This window comes from Maylandia zebra, linkage group LG10, assembly GCF_041146795.1.
Source record: "Maylandia zebra isolate NMK-2024a linkage group LG10, Mzebra_GT3a, whole genome shotgun sequence".
NCBI classification, from domain to species: domain Eukaryota; kingdom Metazoa; phylum Chordata; class Actinopteri; order Cichliformes; family Cichlidae; genus Maylandia; species Maylandia zebra.
This window is the reverse complement of record NC_135176.1, coordinates 13,070,090-13,097,427: the sequence shown is the minus strand read 5'-3', so window position 1 is coordinate 13,097,427 and position 27,338 is coordinate 13,070,090. Positions and strand designations below refer to the sequence as shown.

At 38.5% G+C, this 27,338-nt stretch overlaps 1 long non-coding RNA gene across 1 annotated transcript in view; it reads right to left on the bottom strand.

The window, feature by feature from the left end:
* Positions 1–22,790, bottom strand: part of LOC101469969 (uncharacterized) — a 54,120-nt gene extending 31,330 nt beyond the window's left edge. Inside the window, exons 1-2 of the long non-coding RNA XR_013100536.1 lie at positions 22,468–22,790; positions 5,499–5,556 (exon numbers count right to left, since the gene is read on the bottom strand). This is a non-coding gene — a long non-coding RNA (uncharacterized LOC101469969). The remainder of the gene's footprint in view (positions 1–5,498; positions 5,557–22,467) is intronic.
* Between the last annotated feature and the right edge of the window lie 4,548 nt (positions 22,791–27,338).

The following is a 27,338-nucleotide window of genomic DNA, read 5'->3' as shown; positions in this document are numbered from 1 at the left end:
GATTTCATTTTGTGACTTTTATTACAGAAAACAATACATCTTACTATAAAGATTGTAGCACATCTCCTCCATAATGGGTGTGCCAATCGGACATACAGCACTTATTAACATCTATGGGGGTGTAAAAAAAACATTTATTTGAAGTCCCAGTTGTTTTGATTTTCCTGTGTATTATGTTCACTTCATCATCCCACCTATTTGCGTTTGTTTCGCGTGTCACGTTCAACATGCGTCACCTGCACGTAACTTAACAGTCACCAAAATTCGAATCTAAATATTTAAGAATCTGAAAAAGCACAGCAGGTCTGGCAAATTCTTAAAACAGAGAGGTTTACCCTCTTAACAAAATGAATTTTGCTTAATTTTGATAAATGTTTCTGTAAGATTCAGGACAGGTGACAGACTCTCAAAGACCAATAGGCTCCTAAATCTAGAGCATCTTTCTAGTGTCTTTGTTGACAGGCAGGCGTCTCAGCCTCTCACAGTCAGTCATTATTGCATATCCTTCCATGCACCTCCTCTTTGCCTAAATTTGGGCTGGCTAACCCAGATCCTGGCATGAAAACCTCCCTTCACAAACCTGTGGGTGATGTCATAGACACTGCATCTTTGTAGCGTCTACAGCGTGTGGTCACGCCTTTCACCTCAAACAAGTTGCTCTTTTTTATTTTGGACATCACTCTCTGGAAGCTGAGTCATTTTAATAAACACCAAGCGGATCACCCTAGTTTGGAAAATGCCAAATATTACACAGACATTACCAGACTGTTACACATGTCTGCTGTGGAGGAGGGAAAGGAGAGCCAATAATCTGAACCTCTGAGATGACAGCAATTGGTCAGGAAGAATGAAAGCCAGATTAAGACAGCAAACAAGAAAAAATTAACATTTGCATGCAGGATTCCCCAGACAGCGGTACACTGACCGCAAGCTACATTCAAGGAGAATCATGATAATTATCAGTAGCAGACTCTAAGTCATCCCTCGCTATTTTTATCCAACAAATAGGAACAGCCCTTTAATTCTAATTTTAAATCATTCACATATCGCTTTAAGACATATAGGTATAGTTGATGCCACTATGCCTTAAAAGATATAATATAGAGTAAAAATGGTCTGTAAACTGTCAGGAAAATCTCATTTCTTTTTATATGTTGTATTGTTTTGAATAGGAAGTTCTTGAGATTAATTTATTTCCTACAGGGAACTAATCTTTGAAAGCTATTCTTCTGCATGAGACATGTTCAGAGTAACATGTAAAGTTACATCTGTGTAGCTGACATATTCTCCCTCTCCCCTGTAGGACTTTTGCATTTAGTCTAATCATTTTGAAACGCCGCATTTTGGAAATGACAGCAGTAGTTCTCGGCAACCTCACAAATTTTCCTCTCTGTTTCACCTGACTTTTAATAGACTGTCTAATTCCTAAAATATAAATCACTATTCACCATGTGAGCCAGTACAGTACCATTTTTTTCTTCTTCTACTTCATTTCTCTTCGATACATATTCATCCACAGTTAACACTAAAAAAGCACAATTGCTGTCTTTTTCAAATGTCGGTGAGTAATTCGCCTGAAAGATTCAACACCGCACATCTCTCTGTAAAACAAATCCTTTTGTTTCCAAAGCAATAAATCAGACCACTTGTTGGGTGTGTCTTTCCAAACACGTGAGACATGACTCTGAACAGTGGAAAGCCATAATGAGCAAGCAAAATTCTTCAAATTTAGCAATCAAGTAACCCAACTGTGTGCTTATGGCACTAGGGTGTGTAGGCACCACTGTGGTTTCCTGTTCTATTGTGTCTCTATTTGATGACTCAGTCGCACTTTCACTTCTTGAGGCCACATGAAAAACACTGGTCATTCAACCACATTAACACCGCCCAAAGAACATTGAATCATATCCTCGATCACTAAAGTACATAGATTTTCTAATCTGTCTGTTTTTTGTACTCCTGTGCAGCGTTGAGAGTCCATGCAGGACTGTGTCCTCTATAGCCTTTTCCAGTATACTCAGACGCTCAGGCACACAAATAAAACAGAAAACACACACACAGAGTACCTTGTGAGTCATGAACTGTAGCTGTAAGGCTTGGAAGGATGGAGGCAGGAAAAAGATACACACAGTGAGTAGAGCTACTACAGTCTGCAGGCTCTCACAATGCAATTTTAAAAGAGCTGATCATCAACGTGAATACTGATGCGGTCACGGGATAAAATCAAAAACCATGTTAATTTTTGATCGGTACCTGAATACTGAAGTCGCACAGATATGCAGAAATCATTAAATATCAACACGTTCTGAATGAGAGAGTGCACTGTATATACAGACTGTCCTGTGATTGTTTTACCTGTAAAATATAACAATGTTGCTATGAAGCAATTCAAGAAATGTATTTTCTAGATGAAAAAAAGAACTCAAATTGTAATTTTGTAGCCCTTCATTTTGAACGGATTATTTACAGTCTGTAAATGAGTCATGTAAACATGCAGAACAGTGCAGAGTAATGAATTCATGCTGGTCTGCAGAAACAGTAGCGTAAGATATTACAGAGAGGTGAATCGCTGCTTATGACAAGCTCCCTTAATGACAATTTAAGTAAGAGACTAGGAGGTGTTTTTGATCTTTTAATCTAACATTTTAACTTTTTAAATACAAATATTTTTCAAACTCTGTTTTCAATACACCCAGCACTAGATCCAGTTGTGAATAAGCCTGTAAGTGCTTTGCCATTAAAACCGTAGCAGAAAGAAACTGGTTTGGCTGAAGCAAACTGAACATGGATCTAATAAGCAACTTTTTTAGAAGCTTTTTTCTTTCTTTTTTTAAATCAGTGCTTTACCTTTCATATAGACAGAGAAAACAACACGCAGACAAATAAACTTATCCTGTGGCCCAGGTATCACATGACCTTTTTTCGACGTAAGTGTTCAAACACAAAAGGAATATAAACATGGTTGTTCGGAAGATGATGATATGTCACTTAAAAGTAGATTTTATAGGTTCTGAACCAAAGGATTATTGTTGTGACTTTCGTCCCGAGAACTGAAACTTTGTTTTTTTTTATAGACTAAAAAAAAACGGACATATCGTGACTTTAAAGTAAACCCTACAAGGCTCATGGAAGGAACATTTTTCCAAAAAGTCAGGATAACAAAACAAAGAATTCCGAAACACTGATAATCTTTGTCAAAATAACCCAATCACACTCATGCTCAGGAAGCAAAAGCAAAATGCTTCTTTTTAAAAATTTTGTCATATCTCAGTGTTTAAAAATTCATTAAAAATAATCCTTGACCTGCATCCTGATCCAGACTCACAACACAAACTAATTACTTGTTTGTTTTTTTAACCACACAGCTGAACTTTCCAAAAAAGTTTGTTGAAATTTCATTTAACATGTTACATTAATAATCAGCTAAAAACTAATAACAAAAAATATCCTTTTCAAAGGTGATAAAGGCAGCGACCACACGGGATCACCTCTCAATAAAGCGCGCATGCTCACGCTGTTAATATATTACATATTTCTGAGTAATAAAAAGCAGCGTTGATTATTTATTACTTTTTAAAAATATTGTACTTAAATGTAAACCGACAGATGCCAACTAGACCACACCCTACTTACATAACACACATCACGTTGGTGAAAAATAAACGTGTATCCATCTGGTTAAAATGCAAAAATCATTCGAACACAATCGCCAACCAGCACTGCAAGATAAAAACTCAAGACAACCACCTCTCATCTAAGCTCCCAGGGAATATTGACCGATAAGGGGACTGTAACATGTGCAGTTAGGGGCACACTAATAGAGAGGTCCTCTGCCGGCTGGACACTGATATGTGGCATGTGTCTGCAGCCGTTAAGACGGCACTGCCACGCTGTGTCAGACAAGGTAATAGACCTTTTACTGCGGTAACTGACTTTACAGACTCTAAAGATAACAACCTGTATCCTGGGTTGATTCTTTAGGACGGCATTCCATATTTCTGAGGTGGTGAATATACCTAAAGGCCCCACAGATGAAAGCTTTTCTTTCCTTTATATGCATCATCATTGCTGGAAGACGGTCTCTTTTTAGATCCAGATAAGCCGAGAGTGAATCCAAGCTATGAGTGAGTGAATGATAACCAACAAAAATCAAAACCAACCTTTTCAAATGTCTCAAAAGTGAAAAGCAAACCATGGTGCTTTAGCCACTGCAGTCAAGAGTAACAGTGTGACAGGGATGTGTTGCTCATAAAAGCCTATTAATAGCTGCAGTGATTACTTTTAAACAATGTAGCATAAAACCGACATTTTGCTATCAACTACAGGCCTTATATTCAAAGACAGTATTGATTATGAATAATCCCATCTAGTAGTGCCGTGTTGAGGTTTTACGTGCTAGTTAATAACCGCACAACTTGGTTTGATTTCAGTTTTGCAATTTAGCTGTGACTTGCAAAACCTGTGAAAGCACAGGACACCGAAGACACCCCCCTTTTTTTAACGGCTCCTTCTTCCTTTGCTGCAGTGTTCTCTGATTGGCTGAATACATGTGTCAAGTCACTTCAGTGCTGTCAGAATGAGGACTGTTATTGGCTGGTAGTCCAATCCCCACTCCATCCATCTCCTCGAGCCAAGGCGTAGATCAGTAGGCAAACAGTTAAGTGCGTCAGGTGGGGCTGCAGCCGCTGCACTCCTGAAGAGGAGAAGGAGGCACTCGGGGCCACGCCAGGTAACAGAACAACAGCATGGAGGCAGATGAACGGCCCAATGATTTTCAATAAACTTCATTCACAAGTGGACCGAGTGTAAAGGTGCAGTGGAGGACTGAGGCACCTCTACTAAGATTTTTCGAGGGCTGTAAATTCATCCACAAAGAATTATTGAAATGGTAAAACTAGGTCATGTGAGGATAATATATATCTTTAGGGAAAAGTTGGATCTGTACTAAGGGGTTACCTCCCCTACGATGATCCCTGACTAGCAGTCTAACAAGAGACACATTTATTTTAATCTATAAAGCGCTTTTTCACACAAGTCAAAGTCACGGCCTCTCTCGAGTCTCATTCAGCCATCTCTCTGACTCTACAGTTTCACTGACATGTTCCACACTCACTTCAGGGCAGCACATCAAAGCCCAACAGTGTGAGCAAAGCTGGCTGGCTTCACACAAAGACAACACAATGACACTGCAGTAAAGAAAAAAAAGATTTAGGTCATGTCAGTGCTGTGAGTCACTTCTTGTGGTCTTCTGCCATACGCTGCTGACATAAATAGCATCAGCACCACACAGACACACAGACTATCACTCTGCTGTACTACTGATATGAAGTGGCCACAAACAATGATTATCACATCACACAGACTTGATAGATAGGAAAAGTAAATGGGAGTGGAGTCTTTTTCCAACAGGGATGTTGTTTGTGGCGTACATAGCCGTGGGTGTGACTTCCACCTGCAGGCCAGCCCAGGAAGTGAGACTCGATAAGGGCTAAACTTACCGGGTGGGGGGTAACGCAGTTGGTGCTCTCCATCCATTCCAGAAGTTCTTAGAGCCACCTACAGAAGGGGAAAAAACAATAACAATGGTCATTAGCTCATATGCAGAGTAGGTAGTACCAAACCAGCAAACTTTGGCTATTAACAGTCCTGTGACGTCTTGACTATTTTTTTGTTGCTGTGCTCCACATACGTCAGTGCTCATAAGGAATCTAACATTCTGATCAGTGCAAGAGTGACTGTTTTGCAGATTGAGGTCAGGATTTGGCTCGGAGTGTTATGTAACCTGGTATATGGGCCAGAATAATAGTATTACATATGAGCGCAGTTCAAACGGGAGCCACGGCGGTGAAAGGGAGGCTGATGCAGACTGCGGCAGTGTCTGTGTTTTTAGGCAATGGCTCAGTGCTCACAACAGACAGACGTGCCCCAGAGAGTAGTCTGAGCATTTTTTGTCTTGCCTTGTTTCATTTCTCTCCTTCCACATCAGTGTGCGCTCACCTTTCTCACCCACGCGTGGCTATTCTGTTCCTTACATTTTGTTTCCTAAAATTTCTTGATGTTGCCGTAGCTGCGGTTTAACGTTTTCTACTTTTCCCATTCGGTCTGTGATAAAACCGAATGGGACCACAAGACAGACAGTAGCTAGATGAGACAAACAGACAGATAAATAGATAGATAATCTCTGTAGCAGGGATCTCATTAGGGCCTTGTCAATCTCTCATTGCCACTTTTGTTTTTTTGTTGGTTTTTTTTTTTCTGTCTTGCTCTAGAAGGGTGGGATATCCGCATTGGTTGCTATGGCACCAGACAGCTCCTCATTTCCTCAGACAACGGCTAACTGTGATTGTGTGCGTGTGAGTGTGTGTGTGTCTGCATGTGTGTGTGCCTCTGTGTATGTGTGCATCCACATGTCTAACTGTGTGCACAAGTAACGCATACATGTGTTAGGCCTCTCGTGTTTAATGTGACGAGTTCCAGCAAAGCGATAATCATCACTCTGCTTCTGCAATCAATTACAAAATCCACTTAAGATTCATAAACCATGACATATAAGCAGCTGCAGCTCAGCTTCATGCTACGTTTTAACTAGGTCTTCCCTCTGACTGACTTGATTTATTCAAGGGATCTTAGCGGGGTTACAACTCGTGTGTGACTGAGAAACAGAGTGAATTTCTGTTAAATGTGGCTCTCAGTGTCTGTCTTGCTTTTCCTCTGCTGCTCAGCACTTTGTCAGATGTAAGTCTGTTTGACTTTACAAACCAGCATCTTAGAGCCTTCATCCTTGCTGACCTGCTCTTTCACCTCAATTTGCACTCCAGCAGATGGCAGTGTCTGCTTGACACTGTAGTATACGCCTCCCAAACCACATTTCACTGAATGTTTATTTAAAGCGGGGAAAGAGTTTAATCAGAAAAACAAGCTTTTTACAAAAGTAATTTTTTTAAAAATTCATTCGGTTCTATTTTCTAACAAAAATTGAGGTCAGTGTTATCAGTTAGCGAATTTGAAATACTGACTGGTAAGAGGAAAGAATGCCTTAGAGCTCCTCAGTGTCAGGGACAGGCTAATTTTACAATTAAATTCTCCGGTTCCCAAAAAAAGAAACAACTAAGCCTGAAAATATAGGACTGAACAGTATACCCATGATTTTTTTTTTTAACTCTACAGGAACGAAGGAATAAAAGGAGGACCAAGTACGTTTAACCAAAGAACAAGGCAGCCTGAAACCGGAGCTTGATGTCCTGATGGCTGGGATGGCAAAGAAAAGGGCCACTTGTCTTTCTGTGTGTGTCTGTTCATGTACGTGTATATGTATATGTGAACAGGCTGCGGTGTTGGGTGAAAGAGGTGTGTTTTTTCCACCCTGAGGGGCCTCAGACTAGGGCGGGCGAGGCGGAGCTCTGGGGAGGCGCAGCGTGGGGAGGGTTGTTTTAACTGAACTCAGTGCACTGTAACAGCAGTCGGGGCGGGAGGTCACAGAGTCCAGCATTCCTCTAGAGCGTTGTCTGTTTACATGACCGCCACTGCCTGGGGGAGGTGGCAGCTCTGCATAACTATAACATCATATAACTCTCATCGCTTGCCTATATGTCCATCATCTAGCAGAGAGATAAGAATGCTTTATTCAGTGTTCCTAATGTTGAAATCTGTTCAAGCTTGAGACTTCAGTCAGCCACTTCATTCTGAGTGTACAAAAAGGTCTCCAGTCACAATGGCTTCAAAGCACACTCAAACCTTTGTTTGTGCAGTAATGGAGGCACAGTAATATGCTTTCTTCTCTCTATTTTGCATTACAGGCAGAGATACTTCAACAAGCGACATTGCTGCATGTAGTTAGAATGACCTGTGAGTTAGACACGACATGCAGTACCTGCACTGCACGCCAGCGACTTATAGAGCTGAACAATTGTTAATGCTGCAATGCCTCGTGGATACTTGAGAATCCAGAGCATGAAACACATTTGAGCTTAGCCATCTGCATTTTATTAAAATTTGACTGACTTGTGTTTCTTCAGGCAATTGCTCAATCCCTGCAGTCTTTGCTAACCGGGAGTGATTTTAATTGTAGTTCATTGCTTAAAAAAGACTATAATTCACATTTTTGCCATGCTGAGAAAGCAAATTCTGTATATTGTCTGTATAGGATTATTACACTGTGGTTAGTGTGTATGTAAAAAAAATGTGTGTGAAAATGTGAAAAACATTGCAGAGCAGGATTAAGGGGCAAAAGATGATATTATGTCAGGTGGGTCAAAGGACCAGCTCAGGCTACTCTCAAGTGGCTGAACTTATCAGGTTATTTACGTGGAACAACTTCAACTTGGTTGGCTTGAGTTGCTGCTGGCCTCTCTGAAGAGCTAATGCGGGCTAAACTTTGACTGTAGCTCCTCTGTGCTGCTGCTTTTCACATCCCAGAGCCTAGAAGCCAGCTGGTCAGCTCCAGGGGAGCACAACAGAGATGGGGAGTGACATCCAAGCCCTAGAGAGACAGTGCTCTGACTGTACTGTGGACTAGGGAGGGGGAGCACGGCTGTCAAAGGCACCATTGTTTGACAGGCCTGCATGGTTTCACGTGCAGCACATGATTCTCACTGAGGGTCTGAACTATAGCCCAGTTCGATCTAAACTGTCCGGGAGGATGTAGTTGTGGCCTCCCGGGCAGGTTAAAGTGTAACTGTGTCCGTGTTTTCTCAGGAAAGTGTGTTTACCTAGAGGACCAACATGGAGGCCCTTTTGTTTAACTAAGTAGCGAGGCTCGCCCTAAAAGTAAAGCTCTGTGAAATACACAGGAACCAGGAGGCCCTTCGGTGCTCCACTAACTGGTTGGTAGGAAGTATTTTCTTGACTGTGTGTACTCAAATGTTTGTTTGCACGTATGGGGGAAAAAATGAAGTCACATGCACAGACAATTACATGTCAAACAAATCTATCAAGTATACAAAGGAGTACAAGCTGAGATTTTTTCATCCAGATAAATCCAAACAGCCCACAGTGAAAGGGTACACAATTCAGAGGTACCAGTCTCATTTAGAGACCAGAACAGCTGCAGCCAATTAAATGCAAATAATCAGGCAGGTTTAGAAAGAGGAAATTCGGGCATTTTAAACATTTGGCCTCATTCTTAATAACTTGTCGCCACTCAAATATTGGGTCCAAACAACTTTGCACTTGATACCAAACTAATCAAACCACTTGGGTAGGCTGTGGGATAATGCTGACTTAGCAGGAGATGGAGAAAAAAACATAGTTAGATGAGACATGAAAGTGAAAAAAATGTGATAAATACCTCTAAATGACCAGTCTTTTAATCTGAGAGCTTCAAACAAGAAATTCAAGCAAAAAAAATAAATTAAATTAAAAAAACCAACCCCAACATCATCAATTGAGTAAATTCCTCGCAAGACATAGTATACAGCTGACACAGATGAAGTTGTACTGCATGGGTTCAATCAGTAGCAACTCAACAGTTTTGCGTACATAAAATATTTTATCAAATGAGACCATTTATCGCACTTAGATCATAATTTCAGGGAAATAACTGGTGAAAATACTACTTATACTTATGTAAGCCAAAACAGCACACCCTCCAACGGACCAGGTAAGCTGTGCAGTATGCGTTGCCATGTCTTTAAGCTCCACGTAGCTCACTGACTCATTAACCTCACTTCACAGTACACCCCTCTGATTTAATGTTTACCATGTTCACACTGCAGCTGAAAGTAACGGGGAGATCATCGGTTAGCAGACGTTTTGAGTAACATGTATTAAAACTGATCCACGTAGCAAAATTTATGACAAACCAAGTATTTCATGAGATATTTAGCTGCATATTCAGGGGATCACCAAGCCATTAGTGATGACCTCTGGGCCAATACATGTACAAATTTTCATATTAATCCATCCAACAGATGTCAAGAGGGTGGACCAACTCTGTAACCTCATTTACAAATGTTTATTTTGTAACCTTTAAGTGGTCCGACTGTTTTTTAGTCATCGATCCAGCTGTTAACAATAAAACTGCTAACACAGCACATCAATGTCTCGACAGGTATGTCCGAGCACAAGTATGTTTACTTTGTTTCTCTCTGCCCCTACCAGAGATCAGCATGCCGACTGCTGTCAAACACAAACAACAAGCCACTCCAATGATGGAGGAGGGAAAAAAAAATCTCATATATCCTTGAAATACTTTTCTTCCTTTCAACAAAATAATAAAGTGCGAAAAGTGGATAAGTGGTGGTGTGAAAACATGCTTTTTGGTGAGTGGGACGTAAAAAAAAATTGGTTTTAACTTATTCAGTATAAATTATTATCCTGTCCCTGAAACTGTAGAAAACATTTGCCGTGAAGTTATTAAAGATTCTTTTTGGCCACCAGAATAAAAAGGACAAAGAGCTTTAATTTTAGAAGAAGTAGGCATGATTTATTTTGAATTAAAAAATAAATAAATTGATAACACTTAGAGGAAATACAAAAGGTAATAATACCTGTTTTGCCTTTGTAGTTTTCAATTTTAGTTTCTGAAATAATGTTAAGTTACTTCAAAGTACTATTATTATCTCTTTAATGAAACTAAAGGCAGTGTCTCCGGCTCCGTTTAAAATAATATTCCACCAATCAGTCGATGCATCTTAATCTAACTAAAAGCTTTTTAATGCTGCACAAACCACCCTTTGGTTGTCAAGCAAAAATGTGGTCTTCACTTTGCTAGGCCATCGTAACACTGAGACTGGTGCTGACTGCACAACTAAAACCTTTGTGGCTTTTTTAAAACCTTATGCACCAATATAAAAAACAAAAAAGGAATCTCAAAGCAAATTCTTCAGACTGGCTTTGTAATTTCGTCACTTTCGAACCAAGTGTGCAAACTGAAAATGTGTGTGCCATAGGTCTCATAAGGTCAACAAACCTGACCATGATTTGTTACATTGCAGCCATTATTTCATATACAGGGACATTAAATTGCTTTCATATAATGTTCTGATCACAGAGTGGATACATCACTGTCTGTCTCTGTGCTATCAACTATCCAATAAAAGCAAAACTGACTAAAAAATAAATATAAAGATCATGCTCCTAGTATATTTTGTCTTTTTTAAGTAAACTCCGGGAGAGTATTGCGTTCAAAAATGTTCAGTTTGACTGAAAACAATATCAACTCTAAATTCCCACATCTGCTACTCCACATGTAGATATTAGTGCTGCTTTTAATCTTTTAAATCATGGTCTAATTAAACAATCTGCATATGGATTGAAATCATCAGCTGGTACATGAATGAAAGTTAGTAATCCAAGAGATTTACAATCAAACATTAAAATTATGACAATGTAAAGTTGATCAGGGCGGCTATTTAGGACATCTGCTATAACTTACGCATTGCCATTTATGCAGATGACAGTACCATTTTTGTATCTGTTGATAATTAGAAAGAATTTCAGAAAAATGATTTGCTCCAGACCAAGAGCCTGCAGCAAACTGCTATTTATAACACACTTTATATGCATGTGTAATGTTGAGACTGACCTCACGGATACTGGGTGAACAATCTTCAATATGTATGTTTATGTTTATCTAGCCACATATTTTCTTCCACTTATTTAATTTTCACATTTTGTTTTGTGCTTGATTTTAGCAAAAATGAAATTACACAGATACAGTTTTCAAAGTATATATAGTATCCACAGGTTCTTCAGAGTAAGGATAATCTTTGGAAATGTACACTTTTGTGTTTTTTCTCCAGATAGCTTGCACACTCAGCAAGGGCATCCTGCAGGCAGATATAATGCCTCTTCTCTGGCCCAAGGGTCTATATTTCCACTCAAGATGCTGATTCAGCCAACAACACAGAGGCTTACTTTGAGAAATAGACAGTAAAGGAAAAAGAAGAAAGTTTAATTTCATAACCTAGAGCAGTAAAATAAGAAGATTGTGGCAAATTGATTAACTCCTCTACTGAACTTATTATTACTGAGAATACACAGATGATTAATAGCTGCTTTATCTAACGCTAAGCTTGTAAAATTAGCAGTAAACACCCTGGTAGCTCACATATTTAAAAAACAGACTATTGTGTTAGTTCATTAGGTCATGTGACTGCATTTCCTTTGGATTAAGATTGGGACTCTGATTTTTCCTATGGTTTCCTTTTAACCATCTTGCTTATTATCCTGCACTGCTTCCTCAGCATCCTGTAAATTTTATTGATATAATTTAAAATGAACTGCTTCCTAACTGATGCAAGATGTCCAGGCTCTGAGATATCAAGGCAGTTGAAAAACTGTGCTGCTCCCAGCAACATGGCTTAGATGTGCGAGCAGGATTTTATGTGGTGCCTTTTGCATTCATATCATAGCTTTGTGGATTTTTGACAAAAAAAGCTCTTCTTCAACTTATCATCCGTCCACAGAAAATTTGTGGAACATTCTGTCTGTCTTTTACAAACTCGAGATATGCCAAAATACCTTTTGGTTTAAGGTACCAGTGTTTTCTTTCTCTTAAGGTAGAATTTCATCCTTACAGTTTTTCTTGTAGTGGTTAAATGAGCAAATGATTAATGAAGTTGTAAAGAATTCTGCAGGTGTTTTGATGTTTTTTTTAATAAGACCTGCACATTGTGTCTTTGTGTTGATGTTGTGCTTGTAGCCATTTTGACCCCAGGCTTTGACAGCTTTTTCAGCTTTTTTCCAGCTCCTTAATACTTTCTCTAAAGAACTGTAAAAGTTTTCGTAATCAAATTCCATCTTAGGAACAGAATTTGTTTGTAACTACTTGTTGTCACAAAGACATAAAAAAAACAATTAGTTGTGAAGCAATCTAATCATATAGTGCTGTGTCTTGGGGATCAATGATGGTCCAGATAATCACCAATCGCTTGTCAATCATGGCAACTTTTAAGCTTGTTATTCCATTATTGTATTAACCCTTCCATGCATGAATTATGACAACCTCAATCAGGATTTTTAGTTTTTAATCAAGTATTTTTATTCATCTTTAGACATGAAAAGATGATTAAAATACTTAAGAAAAAAATCCTGACAGGGTTAAATAACAATGATTGCAATGACACACCTCATACATCTATAGTAACATTAAACGACCAGTGGGTGGCAGGGTATGGAGTGACACATCAGTGTCCAATGTAGTGGTTTATGTGCAAGTATACCATCAACACTGACACAAATACAAGGATGACTGTCCACTGTAGTGACCGCTATGTGTGAAAGGGTTAATTTAACAGATTCATATTAAATGTGCCACATGTATATCAAATGAGAAGAAAATAAGAGAAAACATAAGGTATGTATTGTTTTTAGTTTGGTGTGGTGTAGCCACACCTCTTCTCAACTTTTTGTTTCACTGCATATTTACCAGTAGAAGACAGAGAGCAGGAGAGCCGATTTAATTATAATAGACAGTTACTCCTAGTGCCCTATACCACTTTAGGTATTATGAAAATAAAAAACTTTAAACTAGTAAAGTTAAGTCACTAAAAGTTATGTACAAGTCACAAAACAGAACCAAAGAAAGACTTAAATTAAGTTGACTTAATTATTAAATGTTGTTTCAATATACAAAGTAGTTTACAATTAATATGCATAGAGATTTTATGCAAAGATGAACAATAGCCTCTTTAAAACGAAGGGGTTTATGCACTGCATTCCTACCATAAAATCCTTCTCTACATAAGTGTCAGTGAAATTACTTTTTTGCTGACTAGACTAATAATTTCCTTGAATCAGTCACCTGAGAAAAACATGCTCTTCTGTGTTTCTTCCATGTGGCACTAATGCATGAGCATCATTGTCATCACTTTAGTCAACATTCCTGTTTAAACACTAGACAGCTGAGCAGTTAATGAAGCTCCTGCTGCCCACGCTCCAATTATTAAACCCTATCTCAGAGTTACCTAGTACTTTTCCTATTGCCATCCTATACAAAAATCAATCATGCTGAGATTGACCTCTGTATAATTGAAAGTAGCATAGTTCCTGTTATGAACAATAAAAAAACAATATTTTTTGAAAGACTGTAAGACTGTGAAAAAAAAAGCACCAGTAGAAGTAGAAGCCACTCCAACAACATAGAAAACCCCGATCACTGAAAAAATATATATGTGTAAATACAAATTAGTCCAACTACCTGATCATAATTATGATTTGTGAGCACCAGAACTCAATTCTAGACCCTCCTGCATCATAGCTCCATATGTGGAAAAAAAATGCTAGACAAACTGAAAAGTGCTTCAGACGTTGCAGAGGAGTTACTAATGTTCCTGTAACCGCTCAGGCAGTCTGAGGACGTTGAATAATGTCAACCTATACACTGCAGACACAAACAAAAACCTTGCAGGTTTGGTCTTTGCTACAGAATATGAAGAGACATCTGATAGACATTAGGAGAACATTCTATGGTCAGATGCAGATGAAACCAAGATAAATTTGTTCAGTTCAAATGGGATTCAGCATGTTTGAGGTGGGAAAAAAACAACCACAGTGAGCGCTCAGGGAGAGCACTATCCCACAACTCAAACACAGAGGTGGTAGTGTGACTTTATGTGGCTTCACGAATGCAACCAGAATGTCTGTGGATACACCAAAATGCTAGCTTACAAGATTGTTTCCTTCCACCGGAAGCATATGTCCTGAATCACACAAGAGACTGTAAAGAATGGAGAACATTTTTCTTTTAAGTAAAAGCTGTCATCCTGATGAGAATGTTGCCCAACTTGAAAAACAACTGGAATCTCTGTAACACCAGTAGTTTCCATAGCAAGGAGGCTGATGTATTAAGAGCAATGTGCAATAACCTTTACACGGCTTCACTCTGTTATACATTTATCCCTGGTTCAAATTTGCTCTCTGTGTAAATGATTTCTCTAAGTTATAATAAATGGGCTGGTTCTCATATAGTGCTTTTCTAGTCTGAGCACTCAAATCTCTTTACACACATTGCTTCATTCACCCATTCACACCCATTTATACAAGCACTTTTTCTTTGCTTTTTCTCACACATTCATACTTCAATGTGTCAAATGCATACAACTTGGGGTTAGTATCTTGCCCAAGGATATTTAGCAATCAGACTGGGAGCAGCCAGGGATCAAACCACCAACCTTCCGATTAATGGATGACCTTCTCTACCTCCTGAAGTACAGAAGTCTAACGCCTTATAAATGCTTAATTAAGAGGAACTCTCAGATATATGTTTCTTCAATGAAACATATTTTTGAACATGTAATTTTCATATATTGGCTACTAAGTTATACAATGACAAATCTGTCTCTCGTTTTCTTTCATGTGGAAGGCTGGAGGATATCCCATATGTAGCTCTGAAAGAGTGTTTTAGAATTATGAAGAAGACTCACTAATTCTTCACTTATACCTAATCTTCGCCAATCAAAACACAGGTGCACTCAGTTCATTTCAAGGTGAAGTGCAATCAATAAAATACTGATACAATTAGCAGGAAAGTCTGTGTTGCAAACATTAGTAAATTATCTGTTGGTTGAAACATTGCTCTCCATATATTTTGTGCATTGAGAAAAAAAAGTCTCAGAAAAAAACGTGCTGGTCGGAAAATCAGTTCAGAAAATTCTCCGAGTTCCCACCTCTTACACAGAATCTCGTCACATCACTCTCTCTGTAAAATCAACAGTACTTTTCTTTTTATGTTCGTTTTTCTTTTCTTTTTTACACCAAAACAAATTTTTGCTTTTTGCTGTATTAAGAAGCTAACCTTAGAGTAACTTCAAAGATTAATATACTGAAAAATCATGACCTCTCTCTTTTTTCTCTCTAACCGGCTCAACATCTGATCAGCAGGACACACAGAGCCAACTCCATACTGCATGATAGTCACATCAGCTGGAGTCTAGGACAGCAAAAATCTTAAGTGTTCACACCTGAGGGGTGCTCTGCATGAACTGCTCTAGCTCCTCTACACACCACCCCACTGCCACTTGTGTTACCTGAGGAGGATCAGGAAGACAACATCTGGATATGTTCTGGGGGCTGTAATTTTAGAAGCTCTTAAACAACCTTAATCCCCTCACAGTGTGCTATTTATTTTGGTCATGTTCTTTCGTCAATAGCCAGATTTTCTAAGAAGCAGGCAGCATTTCAAAGGGAATGACATACTGAGCCTAATATATGCAACAGATTGGAAACAATAAAAGCAGTCATTTTTTCCAGCTAAAGATTACTAATCTATAGGTACATTTTGTCTGCTTCATCCAACATTGCAAACAGATTTATCTTTTCCAAGAAACTCAGCTGAGTTCAGTATATCACAGCGTACTCGTTTTTCCAGTAATCACCAAGAAATTCAATTAAAAAGGAAAAACTTCAATATTACAGAGAAATGTAATTAAATACTTAAATAATAGCTTAAATACGCATTAACCCAAAACAAAAAGTTCTTTCTCAGAAGCAGAGCACAAGTCAGAAAGATCCATAAAAATGATTTCATTGCAATTCATCCCGCAAGCTGCCATAATGACTAAATTTACCACTTAATTATGCTTTAATTGGGGGATTTTCAGCTTCATTACATAAAGGGGGGCTATAACTTGAAAGGAGCAGGAAGTAAAAAGTCTCATCTGTGTGTTACCAGGTTTTTAGAATAAATTCAAAAGTGCACTAAAGCATTGGGCCACACTTCTTAATCTTTGAATGCAGGTGTTTTGAGTCTTGTCGCCACAGGTATTGTTAAATCAAGCACCTAGCCTTGCAGTCAGCCTTCACAAACATTTGTGGATGAATGGGTCGTCTAAAGATCTCACTGAGTTTGAGCGTGGTACCGTAACAGGGTTTAACGGTTACAACAAGTCAGTTTGTGAAATGTCTTCCCTCCTAGATATTCTGAGATCAGCTGTAAGTGGTGTTACTGCAAATTAGAAGAGTTTCAGAACCACAGTAACTCAGCCCCAAAGTGGTAGACCACATATAGTTACAGAGTGAGGTCACCGAGTGCTGAGGCACACAGTGCGTAAAAGTTGCCAACACTGCTGACTAAATAGCTGCAGAGCTCCAAACCTCCTCTGGCATTAACATCAGCACAAAAACTTTGCACATTCATCACTGCATGGGTTTCCATGGCTGAGCAGCTCCCGTAGGTGTAATGAGTAGGCAGCCTGGTACTTTTGTCCATATGGCGTATATTATTAGAGACATTGCAGCAAGGATACAGTGATGTATTACTTACTCCATATCAAGTCATCATTTAATTTTGCCATTGTTTTAAGAATTCAACTAAAATTTTCATTAAACTCTTTGTTTAAATAAATACACAGCTTTCCCATTTGGCATTAAAAAGGGTGAAGTAGAACAGAGGTTAGTTTACAGCAACGACCACGTGGTGAAATGGGACAAAAGGCGAGACAAAACAGCCAGACAACATATTTGTGAAGAAACCAGATAGAAGTCAAACAGGAAGAGAGAGAAAAGGAAGAGAAAACAGAACATAAAGAGACAGAGAAAAAGACGAGCTCGTCAAACGAGCGAGGTGAAGAGTGAAAAAGGAATGTAAAACGGTCATATTTTACCACTGATAGCAGGCGTGCGGTGTGGCAGGCACATAAGGAGTTCGTTTATTAGCGTTAGTCCTTTTAAGAGGGGTTGTCCTAAAGAAAAAAGAGCCGGTTCAGACCACTGATCTCAGCCCACTGTCTTTAAAAGCATGATACTTTTATTTGACTCAATCCATAGATCTGCATGTAAAAAAAAAATCACTGCATAAATAACACCTAAAGAACAAGCAATCAGCAGGAGTGTGTCTGTGTTCATATAGTCAAATTAAACCTATAAAGCCGGAATGGGATTTTAGCATTTCTTGTGTCGATTACTCAAGCTTTAACATCCAAACAACAAGCTGTTCAATTTTATAAAATTCATGGCTAACAGCTTTACATGAGCAAGACCTAATCTTACTCTTTGTAAGTGACTGCACACACTTCTATGCTAGGCTGTGATATGAACATAACAATTAAAACTTGACAAGTCTGACAGCAGCACAATTTGGATTAAATTAGTTTTGTTCATCTTAATGAGATGAAATGACAGTCATTGCAATCGCTTTGTTTAATGTAAAGAGAAGCCAAAAAAAAAGGATATGACATGTTGCATCACTGCACTAATTTACGAAACATTACCTCAGCAGACACAAGGAGCAGGGAAAGTAAGAAAAGTAGATGAAAGGTTATGGAGGATTACAGCTTGCAAAATGCCGACAAATAATAATTCATACAAAGTGTTACCCTTCAAATTTGTCCTCTCTAGTGTCATTCTGATGTGGAGGAAACTCTGATGATGCTACAGATGTTTTGTGTTTAGTTTCCCGAATACATACATCAAATCAACCACATTAAAAAATATACAGGAAATCTTTTAGGGAAGATTTAGGTAGAACATCGAAGCTATTTGTCCAAAAACCCCAGGATTATACTTAAAGAGATATATGTCCCACATTTGCAACCAGCCAAGCAGAGGTTTTCACAGACACTAATGCGTTGGTTGGCCTTTGGTTTGTTTAGGGATTACTCTAAACCGTTTAGTGAAATGGTGTGTGATCACTGCCTGATACTGTCTTTTCAGACCTAAGCCTCTTGCTGATTACCGCAGGAAAAAAAGGTGCTCTGTCACATTCTTTCACCTTCACCTAAACTTTAGTCTGTGACGGTGCTTTCAGTTTTTACATTTTCTAGGGGAAAAAAATATGTCCAGATATCCTTGGAGCCCTAAAATAATATGACCTCAGGAAAACACTTGTGATGGGTACTTCATACATTCTATGAAATTGCTTAACTACTGTAGATCTATAAGAAATAGTCCTGTCTCATCGACCACACAGTGTACTGAGCAGACACCTTTAGTACTTGACAGTTTCACAACAACAAAATCATTCCAAATAACTTAAGTAATCTCTAACTGTAATATCCCGCTATAATTAGATAATTAGAGAAGACAAGTGCACTTTATAACTTTATAAACATCCAGTTTGTAGCCAGTAACGAGGCTGACTCCACCACTGGCTGTGGTGGTGTGACCTTCAAGTACGGCTGTTATTATTTTCCACAGAGATCAGCAGCTAAGAATGTGAAGCATGCAGAGCCTGAAAGATCCCTTTCTCTTCCCAACAACCCCCAACACTGTTTTCTACATTTTCTTTTCTACTATACCTATACAGTACCTTCATTTCAAACCAAGCACATTTTGAAGCATACCTTGAGGTAACTCCACCATCCTATATGTCCTCTGCTTTTTCTTCCTGTCCTACACTGTCAGCTGCCTCAGGTTTGTAGCACACCCTATTGTGAGCACTAAATAGGATGTCATGGTGACGCTGGTCAGTATTTTGAAGAACAGTAGCAAATCATTGGAGAGACCTGAGAAAAAAATAGGAGAGCTATTTTAATCTGTTTCCCTGCAGGATATCCTTGGACAGCATGTCAAACAGAATCACACACAACAGACATTAACTTGAGTCGAGCCATTCTGAGTGCATTCAAGCTCGTGGCATTCACAATCTTAAATTATGCATCTCAGCACTGCATGTACACAGAACCTAGAATTCATTGCTTTTAATCATCCTTAACATGACTACTTCTTCTTGTTTTTGTTCTGTAAAGCACTCTAATGTAGAGGTTACTGGTAAGTGTACAAATATAATGTAGAAAATCTCAATGAATCCCCACAAAATTTCAATGAAGATAAACTGAGTGGATGCTTCACACACTGATCCCGCCCAGAAGCTGATTTCAGCACCACCAAGTTCTGGTTCTTCCCTCATAAACACAGACATTGTGTAGAGAGTACCAGAAGAATATTTTAACATTATATGGACGGTACCTTGCTCATTAGCTTAGCTACAAACATTCAGTCCTCTCTTTGGTCGCTCTGAACAATCCAAAAGACTCACCAGTTTTTAAATGTCACTATGTTGTTGATGGGTTTTTTATTTTATTTCCCATACCAAAGAAGCATCAATTTACATGACATTTAAATTTAAGATTAAGATTATTATGTGTGGGGTGTGCTTGAGGAAAAGATGTGCATGTAAGTAAGAAAGTAAGGTAAGCAAGAAATGGGTTTGGCTGTTTAGCATCATAATAAAAAAAATAAATAAAACTACCAACTGTCTTTCTCTGAATCTGAAAGTTATATGGAAGAACAATGTGAAGACTTTTGGGAGAAAGGGCAAATTGAGTAGCATTGAATAGTCCTCTATTACAATGCTGAGTCAGACTAGGCTCATACAGCAAAACTTCCCTGACTTTTAAGCAAATGTTCATCACCACATATTCTCTGAAATGCATGGTTGTGTAAAATATCTGCATTGAAAATGAAAATAAAAATGATTAAATCTATTACAGTGATACCTTAATATGTCTCAACTTTTTCCCACGTAAACACAACATTTGACAACCGCCCCAGTACCCATAATGATGAGTTTTGACACCTCAGTCTATATCATTATGACCATTAAAATAGTTTCTGGGTTTTTCTAAGGGTAGTTAGGCAGAGACTACCCTCACTATAACTTCTGATTTAAACCCAGTCATTTTGTTCAATAAGAAGCCCTCAAATATGACAGAAATCACTGGGTTCAGAAAAGAGCTTCAAGGATGACTTCAAGTAGCCTTTCAAGGGATAAAAAAAATAAACATTTAAGGTCAACACACCAGGAAAATGTCTATAGAAAGAAAATGTGCCAAACCACGATAATTCATTGTGTAGTCATAATTAACAAACAGTTACTGTAGGAGCGTTGGAAAAAATACCCCACCTTGTAATGGAACGATCTTCAGAGAAGATAGCAAGTGAGAGCTAAATTAGCTGTTAGCCACCTTTAGCATCCACAGTTCCTTTGCAAATTGGGGTACATTTCTGGACACATTCCTCACAATGGTTTGCTTCATGGTGGGCAAGAGGAAACGGTGCATCTGCTAGCAGGTGTCACACCAGGAAGGGGGGGAGACAGTTCTGGAGAAGAGACTTAATATTCTTGAGGTACCAAAAGCGTATCTACAATCGAATGGCTAGCTAGCTATCTCATTCTAAAAGCGCCAAATGAGTCAACATAGTCTTCACTCCATGTCCTGGGTACTGGTCTTTCAAGTCATGCCCTATAACTTTACAATAGAAACCTAATTTAGCATTTTCCAGGTACTTCAGAAATTCACAGTCTTGCCTTTTCTAAAGTTTCCCAGTATATTTATTTGCCATTTCCCAATTCCATGACCAAAAGCTTTCTATGACCATATGAACCCAGCCTAGGGGTGAAAAAATATCAGTGAGGCAATATCAACTTCCTTTGCTTCGCCATTAGCTTCCTCCTGCAAAAAGTTATCAGTATACTGTCAACAAACAGCATCAATATTTTAAACACTCAGGCGGTCTAACCCATTACCCCAACAGTTTTACTTAGTCACTACTTCATGACTCCTCGTGATGGAGCTTATCAAATTAATGAATTCACAGGGGAAAATGATGGGGACAGTGTGGACACCGAGGAGAGATCAAACTCACACGTTATCAAAACAAAATGCACAAACACACCGAACTGTAAAGAACGAATCCTTAATTCCTAATTTTTCCCTCTTTTGGTACACAGATATGCAAATCCATCATATATGATTGTTTTGGTAAGTATCAAGTATTACATAATTAAGGGCAACATATTAAATAACTGTGCATAGTTAATTCAAAAACATGATGCTGACCCATGAGTTAACTGTCATTTGGTGCCACCTTCTTTAGTCATTGCCAGGTTGATCAATTCTGCCCTTGTCTGCTGGCATCCATTTAAGCTACCAATAAGTAAAATGTTTTACACTACAGTCCTTAAAGCAGCAACATCATTGGAAAAGTTAGCAGAACAGTTCTCTCTGATCCACTCCTGCTGCGATATCTTGTCATTTGTGCTCGGACTGGCCCTATGTTGAAATCTCCAAATGCAGATAATCTAGCAACAACACTTTTTTTTCCACTTTAAACATGTGAGCATCATTTCAGTAAGGGCTAATGGATTAAGGGTTTTCTAGTGAACTGCCTTAATTTAAGCCAGCAGGGGTAAATGCTGTCTGCTCTCGAGTGAAGCCGTCACATTGTCCTGTGTGCAGTTCTTTTTATTTTTATTTTTTTTTTTTTAACCTCTGGACATGTGAGATGTCGCAACAAATGAAAAGCAAAAGAAGACACATCCTGAAAGAAGCAGAGCAGCTAAGATTAACCACAAACTAGACAACAGAAAATTCAACACACACCCACAAACGTGTTGGCACACACATATACACAAAGAGCACAAACAGAAGCTCAAGTCCAAGAAAAGTGTACCACTGCCACAGTCCTGTACAGTTTACTGAGGTTTGTGACAGAATTTGGAACAAAATAAACAAGGTGAAAACTTTCACAGTGATCCTGGCTCAAACCAAACAACCTGAAGTAACTTTAGCTGTTTGTGAAACTTACCCTTTTCCCCACAAGTCTGCTTGTTGTCAGTCTTTCATTCCAGCTAGGCAAGTTTGTTCCTCAGATTTCTTTCGTCTCAAGATGGAGGCAGAAACTCTCCAAACACCGTTCCTTTGCTCTGAGTTTTTGTTATTAGCAGGTCCGGTTCTGCTTCTCTCCTACTGACTGCTGCATGAGCTGCTAACATGACAACACTGATAAACAACCAACTGGAATGACAGACACCAGTGCTCAAACACACAGGTGCACGCAGACCCCCAGTGAACACAAACAGAGAAGGCATAGACAGCTTAGAGAAGCACAGTATAAAACAGCTCCTTTGCCAGCAGTTCGCCCCTTGTGTGGAACTCCAACCTTACTCCACCTACCTCCTCCTCCCCCTCCACGCACCTCCCCTCCCTCTCTCCTAAACAGCTCCAAGACACAAAGAGAAAGGGGCTCAGAAGTTTCTTTTTCTTCAACTTTTTCCTGTTAACGGTTCAACGCATAATGCAGGACTGTCGTCTTTTCCTGGTTACAAAAAAACCAAAAAAACACCGAACTGCTTCTGTACGACAAAGCAGAGCAAAACAGTGTGAAATGTTTGTTTTTATCCACACTTGTTTAAAAGTACGATCCTCTTCATTGACATAAAAATCAGAAACAGTCAAACTGAATTTTCACGAGCGTTTTAAATCCTTAAAAAAAAAGCTCAAACCTTTTGCTTGCTTCTGTCTTTTCAGTGGTGCAGAGAAAAAAAGATACACACTTTATATGCACAGTAATCCTTTAGCTGCTCTACTTTAAATAGCCCAGATTTCATGATCCTTTGACACAATTTCAGGTGACTCGTCACAGAGATACATGAATGAAAAATATCTGTATAATCAAAGACCTATAAGCATGGCCATATGTCATATATTTCACATGCTGCATTAATCCTGGCAAACAGCTAGAAATCTCTCACATTAACTGACCTTTCTTACGAATTTTCAGTACGACTGACTAGTTAGTTAGACTATAGTATAGTTATACTATAGTAACGGCTTGCATTGTGTGCTCAGTAGAGCAGATGCGAATGCTCGCCATGATGATGGTGAAACCTGTTTTAATAAATCAGTAAAGGTGAAGGCTCCTGGAAAAGTTTTTGTTCGGAGGGATGCTGCTTTCAAATAGCTTCTGCTAGCTCTCAAAAATGTTTGTTCATTTGCTACCACTATGATTGATGATGTTTGCGCTTAAGTCCATCCACATATCCAAAGTCGATTAATAACTGTACCCCACACTGAGAAGCACTAACACTAAGACATCCGTCAATCTGTAACAGTACAGTATATCCATGTTTTTCTGTTCTTGTACTCTGCAGGCACTTCAGCTCATCGTGATGATGTGTTATGGCCTCACTTAACTCGTGACAGCTGTGTCCAACCTTATCGCTGGTCAGAATGACTAGCTCTGCAGGAACTGGTTGCCTAATCCTAAGCTTGTGCTTCTGTGAAAAATTGACATTTTCATGTTTATTTGCTAGAGCTGCTTTGCTCGAGTGACAAGCCAATGACTTCACATTTGATGTCATGCTGTCAAGCATGACTGAAATAAAAATGACTGAAATAAAAATGGTTTTTTTTATAATTCTTGGTTTTGTCATAAACTAGCCAGGGCGCTACACAGAGCAAGAATTTTGACTCTTTTCCAAACTGACTTAGCTATATGTCAGGACCCCCAGTAATCTGGTTCATGTTATTGCCAACACGAAGGCCCAAGGACTTATGACAGCCACTTGCAAACTGCCAATGCTGTTCTGCAATGTGTCTGAAGACCTTCAAAGTTGCCAAGAGACACCTCTCACAATGACTCTGAATTCCAAAAAGTTTAGACGGAGGACACAAATAAAAAAAGACCAGCAATGTAATTGTGGCACATGTAACCCAGAGTAAAATCTACATTATAATCAAGCCCATGAATATTCATCAACGACAATCTTCTTCTATTATTTACAGATCACCTTAATATTGGACTGTGAAAGTCTTCATAGCACTTATCTCTAATGGAAGAAGTCACAAACCTCTGTTTTTAACTTCGTTTTAGCATTTTTCAGCTTACCGTTTGGGTTTTAAAGCTGGCAGCTCCACAGTTTTGATTCACTGCTCCCACCCAAAAACCCTTTTTTTAGTCAAAAAGCTCTGGAAAACACTTTAAGTGGTCTGCTCAAACAGCACACAGTCAAAGCAGGAAAACAGCTTGTGAACACAGTGGATCATTTAGCAACTGAAGAGCAGGATATCTCACACAAGAGTGAGTTGAGTTTAATTTGACACAACTGCAAAATGAAAGCCAGACAGATGTGCAAACAGGTAACTGTTTCACATTATAATCACCGTAACGACTAAATTAATATTCCAGTTTCTACACTGCAATCCATGCCCAAAGTTCCCCCCAAAAACCCAAAACTTTAATGCGCTTTCACAGGAAAGAAGGACAGACTTAAAAATTCGATGTATAAAAACAGCTCATATAGTTAAGAGATTATCTAAGTAGTAATAACACAATAAGTTTTAAAAAATCATACTGATGTTTCAAGACTCATTTGATAGAAAATACATGCATAAAGGAAGAAATCCTTTTTAAAAATACCAATTCATTGTTCAGCATTAAAAATTAAGGTCTTCCAAACCCTAACCCCAATTAGTTAGTTATTCAATCTTAAGTGTAGCACAGCGGCTGCATAACTCGACGAAGGAGAATGCATACTGGGCCAAGGCCTAATCGCGCACCTCTGAACAAAAATATCTGCTCAGTTTCTGCATGGTTTCTTTCTTTGCCTGTGCTTGACCTCTGCACCAACGGAGAGGATAGAACTGTGTTTACAGACTTTTGTTAAAGCATTTCTTTGTGCTGAATTGAACATTAATTTGTCTAAATTAATTAACTAATAGACTGAGATTATTTCCATGTGTGATCAAGTTATGAACACCTGCAGAATACTTAAAGGGATGTTGGTCAAGATTGCGACTACCCTCAGCGCCTTACCAAAGAATGTATACATGAAATGTAAACCATCATAACCGAACCAGTAAGCCCTAAAAAATATCTACTGTGCTGTTTTTGTGTAGATGTTTTCTTTATGATGTGTTGATCAGCTATCATTAAACATTAGTCTTTTACACTACTTCGTAATGTATTATTAATAACAATCAAAAGCAATTGTTAAGTAATCGCTGCTAAGTAAAACAATCCATGTTTTTCCGATTCCCAATTTAAAAAAATAAAAATTTTCACTGTCAAAAAACTACATTTGACAATTTTAGATAAAGTCCTATTTTTCTTCTTAGATTTTAGTGCAGGGAACCTACAACTGAATTAGTTTAAATGCCACTCAGGCCCAACACACAGCTCTCTGAGGCAAAACAAATCAAACACCAGGATCAGTGTTAATCTACATGTTACCCGGGGCAGAATTTAGAAATTGCTGGCTCATAGTGTTCGTGAGCCTGTGAGTAACTGACTACGCGGGACTCTGAGATTGGTTTAACAGCGCCATCTAGCGTGAGTGCTAGAAGGCGCTGTGTTGCATGCCAAGAGTTTAAGTGTGAGTGAAATGCGGGCAACGCAGACAAAGATTTTAGAAGCACTCAATTTACTCCTAGTGATAATTTATATTTAAAATTCTGTAATAATTCCGTTTTTTATACAGTTTAGAACAAGATGCATATCCTTAGATAATCCCTACAGTTGTCAAAAAAGCCAGTAATAACAAAAAAAGGTTTGAGGCTACATATTTACAGCAAGAATTGAAACTAAAGGCACTTCATATGACAGTATCTAAAACACTGTAAGGCGGATTGAGCTATGTTGCTTCAATCTGACATATTTCTTTATATACATTTTATAATGTGCTAAATAACTCATGTAAAGTGCACTTTATACTGCTCAGCTTCACACAATTACAACCCTCTTGAATATGTTTTACATAGACATGCGCACAGCCTGTAAATAGCGTAGACATAAACATATGTGTATATGTGTGTGTATACACACACTTTCTACTTTTTACTACATGTCAGTAAATTGTGTTTAATTATTGTATTTCTATTTATACTATGTCAGTATGTTTATGTTAAGTCTCTTTTTTTGCGCCACCTGTAGCAACTGACTCTTGAATCTTCAATCCTCTTAACATACTACAAGATATACTGTTAATGTAATATTTGCTATACACTATATCGGCTTTAACTACTCTGACAACTAGACTATGCAATGAGCAGTAGGCCATAAATCAAACGTACCTTATATCCTCCTCAGCTTCTCATATCACGTGGAAGAGCCTGTATTAGCTAGAAAGTTTCATTTGTGGGGCTACCATGCTAATACAGTAGTTATTCATGTCCCAGGTGCTTTTCACCTGTGCGCTTTAACCTGTAGTGAGTTTAAGATATTGTTAGTGGTCCCACGGATTTAAAATAAAATGTAGTTTTTAAAGTTTCGTCACTATTAAAAGTGCATTATACTAAGCGCCTCGAACAATTAGGAGGAAATTCAGGTGAACAGGTTAGCGCAATTACTTTTAGCTAGCATAGAAGAATTATATAAACTCACAAATAATACTATGTCCTAAATTAATATTTCAGATTCATAAAATGTTGATAAATTTCACACATTAAGCAAGAAATCCTCTTTGCAGGCAGTGCAAGGTTCATAGTAGGCAATTGAAAGAAACGGAAGTCTGAAATGTTATAAACCACAACTGGCAGCATGATGTCTGAAAATAAAATGTGTGAATGGTCTAAGTATCTGCAAAAAACTAGTTCCTTTTCGTTTATGACTTGCACAAGTGTTTTTAATCAGAGATGTATGCCACTGGGTTTAAAAAAAAATAGGGTGGCACAGGGGGC